Raw genomic sequence first — 5,066 nt, 5'->3', positions numbered from 1 at the left:
TTCGTTGTTGTCCTCACCGTGGGTGAGGGGACACTAGGCAGGGAAAGCAGACATCGCTGGCTCGTGGGGTGAAGATCTGAAAGGGGTTACACAATATTCTTTAAAGACATTTGGCTATGAAGCTAAAGAGAGAGAGGGTGTAGCTAGAAAAGTTCTGGAGGTCTTTGGGAAAACAATAAATGTATTTATCCTTATTGTGTTCTAATCATGGAAGTAATACATGTTTATTTAAAAATTCAAAGGTACAAAAAATACATGATGAGTAAGATGATATTCCTCCAACTTTCAACACCAAGAAAGCAATTTAGAGTGAATATAAATTCTTCCAGTTGTGTTTTATGTATATAATTATTCATGTAAGTATAGCCCTGATGCTCCTTGAGAAAAACTCAAGTGGTAGGATGTGGGTGAAACCGGAAGTTCCTACAGCAAACTAGATATCTGAAAAAATGCACTGTAATTCAAATATAGTGGTGACTAGACGTCCGTGGTCAGCAGCCCTCTTGGATTGACTAGATTTTCTAGGGACACCTGTGCCTATGTACCAAGTCATCCACATCCTTTTTTTTTTTTTAATTTTTAATTTTTTAATTTTTTTAAGCGAGGCAACCCTTGGTTGACCTCACAGAATGCAAGGACCTTGTCAGCTTACAATCCCCTATTTTTAAATTTTTCACGCCTACAGCACTTGGTCTTCCTAGATGGTCTCCCATCCAAGTACTAACCAGGCCCGACCCTGCTTAGCTTCTGAGATCAGACGAGTTCGGGCTTGTTCAGGGTAGCATGGCTGTAGACCACCCATACCTTTTGTCTCCATCCAGCCAGCAGTACCTACCTGGAAGTGTTCTACTGGCTGGGATGAGAGAACAGAAGCTGGCCTTCCTGTATAAACGATACCTGCTACTATTCGCAACACTTACAACAGAGTATTATGATTGCCTGTTTTATTCTATGACTGACCTGTGAGCTTTTTTTGAGGGCAGTGACTATATCTTGTATAATACTGCATCAGGTAAACATAGCTCAATGCCCATCACCATAATCTGGAGCTCAATCTTGTTTGTCATTGAATTCATGACTGAGTAGTAGTTAGTCACTAAACATGTATGAACCATAGCAAAGGGGTGTGTGTATATGTGTGCATGTGTGATTTTGTGTTTGAAGTTGGCCTTGATAGTTCCATGTTATATCTAACAGTTCTAATTCATCCAAATAAATTAAATTGTGAGAACTGAAAGTTAGAAATAATGTTGGTTTCTAAATAAGTAGTAATCAAGCTATCAAAAGTGATTGGAAATTTTAAATGATCGTTCCAGCCTTTAATTTTTGTAATACGTACTGTTAAAGTAATTTGAATGAGGCAGTAAATGTGGCTTATGATATAAGAATGACACTAGTATCCATAAGCATATATTCCTTGATTATCAGTAAAGGATTAATTTATTATAAACAGCAGATATTAAATTAAAATACACTTCACTCCTTTTCAAATTCCAGTTCCATTGAATTATAAATTTAAGCTTTATATGAACCAAAAAGGCCACTGGAAAGGCCAATATAATTAAAATTCAATTAATATCTTACATATTTTTCTTAAGTCTACAACAAACCAGCCATTACATTTTCGCAATGAGTAAATTCCCATTTGCCATTAAATTAGCCATTTACTTTCTTTGTTCTCCAATTTCAAAATCAAGTGGCAGTCTGATTATACTCATTTCTTTCTCTGTTGAACTCATATGTACATTTTTCATTCATAGTTTGTGTGAGATTCTTTGATTAATACTTATTTACTAAGTAGCATTTATAGGTCAATTCCATTAGAGGAATAATTGGGTTCTTTGCCAACATCTGAACACAATAAGAGATTGTAAATCAGCCTTTTGAACAAGTTAAGATAAAGTGTTTACAATTACAAAGGGGTTGCATTTGTTTTTAGACTGCCACCTCAACAAGAAAAAAAATCCAAGATTCTGCTTTCAGTTTCTTTAGGGTCTTGGAATAGATCTTGGGCATTGATTTGATTTTACCATGATTTAGAGGTTAGAATGACAATACTTGTATTAACAATTTTTTAGAGCAAACTGAGCAATAAAAATGCATTTATAATAAATATATATTGCTTGCTCTGTATTAATTACATGTTGTCTCATTTAATACTGTACTTACAATAATACATATTATTGTTCCAAAATTTTAGATAAAGAAACTAGGGCTTATAGAGATTAGCTAATTTGTCTAAGGTCAGACCAATATCCTGCTGCCTGGAAATGTATGTAGGAGTTACAAAATCATCACATACTTTTCATTTGCTTTTCAAATGTTATTTTCCTTCAGTAGCTTTGTGCTATGCACAGTTGTTCACATTGTGCAAGGCCAGAGAATCCTAATGAAAACTCTGAAATCAGATTACACAGTTGCCAACTTAACGTCAGCTCAATTTTTTTTTTAACACTAAACATTTGTTTGATTATGTCTTGCATTTTTTAGCAGTAATTTCGCATTTTAATTATACTATCATATTAACTAACTTTTTGGTTATTTTCCCCCAAAGCAAATTTGTACGTGAGTATGAATCTGTGGATTTGAGTAGAAAATCTCCTTGGGCCCGAGTCTGCCCATCGGATGGTCTTGCAAAGAATGGCATGGTGACTAGCGTCTTGCTGGCAGGCTATACTGCTTTCTCGGCTACCACACTTTGATGAATCAAACTGCCAGTGGTAGGCAGGATTTCTAAGTAGAAATCTCCCCAAAGATGCTGTGCTCTAGACCAGAGAACCTATGAATATAGTAAGATATCACTTGTATGACTGTTAGGTTATACAACACCCCTGACTTCAAGATAGGGAGATTATCTGGGTGGGCTTAATCTAATCACATAAGTCCTTAAAAACAATGAGCTTTCTCTGGCTGATGGCAAAAGGGAAAGTGAGATTTGAAGCATGAGAAGACCTCGTCACGCTATTGCCGGCTTTGTAGATGAAGGGGAGCACATGACGAGGCATCCAGGCAGCTTCTAGGAGCAAAGACCGGCCTCTAACTGATGGCCAGCAAGGAAACGTGGACCCCAGTCCTTCGACCACGAGGAACTGGATTCTTCCAACAAACTGAATGAGCCTGAAAGTGGATTTCCCTCTTCCCCCCTCCCCCTCGTCCCCGGATATTACAGACAAGTGGCTGGCACAGCTAACACCCTGCCTTTAGCCTTGGAGACCCAGGTAAGCCTTTATGGACTCTGATCTACAGAACTGGGAGAGAAGAAATAGGTATTGTGTTAACTTTCTAAATTTATAGTAATTTGTTATGCAGCAATAAATAACAAGTAAGGGTGGAAATCCTCCCAATTCTTCCGCCAGACCTACGACTAGTCACCATGGAAATGCAGCCCGCTGTGCCTCGGCGTGCTTCCGCACAACCAAAGGTGCTCACGAGCTTTATGCGAAGCCCAGTCGTCACCTGGCATCTCGGAAGGTTTTGCTGTTGCTGCCATTCTCTTCCTTCGGCTTCTACCACATTCTACTTGCCAGGTTTGCTTCACAAGTTTGCTATAACTTAAGACTACTCAGATCACTTTGACGAGGACTCAAGCGCACCTCCTATGGGATTTGGTGACCATAGGAAACACACACTTCATCCCTGCTCTTGGTGGGGCGTGGCTCCCTCTTAGTGTATTGATGTCCCCTCGCTCTGCCTTCAGCGTGGTTGGCCAGCCCCTGCCCCTTAGGCCTTCTCAGGTGTTCATCAGGTATCAGTCCTTACCTCCTCCAAATACTGACGGGCATACGCCAAGCTCTCTTAGTGGTATCACTGCAGCGTCTCTCATGTGAGGTAAGCACCCATCTCCGCTCACCCAGCAAAGGGAGGGAACACACACTCAGTGACAGCCTCATCAAAGAAATCAGCTTCCTTATTCCAGGTGTTATGGAGGTGGCTGCTCTATCGATCCTGGCAAAATCAGTATCATAATCTCTTAGCGAATTCTGCAAAGCCAGATTGACTCCTAATATTTTTTTTCGGCCCCTGGGGCCTCTGCTAAGATTAGGCAGCAGTAAAAGGCATCAATTATCCTGCATTTTTAAGGATGCAGTTTTCTCCTATAAAGACAAAATATGTAATACAATTCATTCAGATTTTAGCTTTGTATATATTTCTTGGCATTATATCAGAGAGCTCTAGCACGTGGTAGGACCTGTAAAATTGACAGACCATTGTGGTAAACCTAATTTGCAATTCTGAACAAATAATAATATTATACTGTATAAAATATTTCTTTGTTTTCAACAGACTCAATCAAGGAGCATACTAGCATCATCACTCTCCATGACATGTCTGGAAGAAATTCACTCCATGTGAATACTGTGGTTGATTCCCTAACATTCATTCCACCCAGGTGACTGGCCGAAGTCAAAGATGGCCAGTCCATTCCTCCTGCCAGCGAGTGGTTCGAGAATGGGCACATGATCAATGAGACCTGAGGGGAGGTCTGCAGGACTTCCGGAAATATTTTCCCGGCTCCAAAGAGAGACCGCAAAGGAAGGATGGTCTCTTCTAGATGCGGCATCAGAATCAGGAGAGCAGAACGGCCACAGCTCTCTGCCGCCAGCCTGAAGCTGGCACCAAATCTGAGACGGGCTGAGGAGAGAGGCAAAGGGCCTGCATCCTTGATGACATCACAGCTGGAACCTACATTTTTATGACTTACAGCAAAAACTATTCTATTGATAACACATTCTGAGCACCACTGACATATGGAAGTCAAAAAGGGCTCTTTATAGCTAAATTTATGCAGGCATGAATAAATTCTGGAAAGAAAATCAGAGAATTTAGGAGCAAATTTAGAAAGGACGGGGCCTACTTTTACGTTAGGGCTTATGGAAGGACCAATCTGGTACCAAAATCAAGCTCCCAGATAAGCTGGGACGAAAACAGAGTCAAGAAATATAAACGGAGTCAGAACTTGGAGGTGGGGGTGACTTTCTTGGACCACAAAGGATAACCTCAAGCCACAGCAAAGTCCTTAACAAGTGAGACAGAGATGTCGAAGCCACAATACCAACACAGAGAAG

General features: G+C 40.2%; 1 pseudogene; it reads right to left on the bottom strand.

Moving 5' to 3' along the window:
• Window positions 1-676: 676 nt before the first annotated feature.
• Window positions 677-795, bottom strand: LOC112472613 (annotated as a pseudogene).
• Window positions 796-5,066: the final 4,271 nt, after the last annotated feature.

The sequence above is a fragment of the Pteropus alecto genome, unplaced genomic scaffold, assembly GCF_000325575.1.
Source record: "Pteropus alecto unplaced genomic scaffold, ASM32557v1 scaffold87, whole genome shotgun sequence".
In the NCBI taxonomy this organism is placed as follows: Eukaryota; Metazoa; Chordata; class Mammalia; order Chiroptera; family Pteropodidae; genus Pteropus; species Pteropus alecto.
This window is presented reverse-complemented; position numbering and strand designations above follow the sequence as displayed.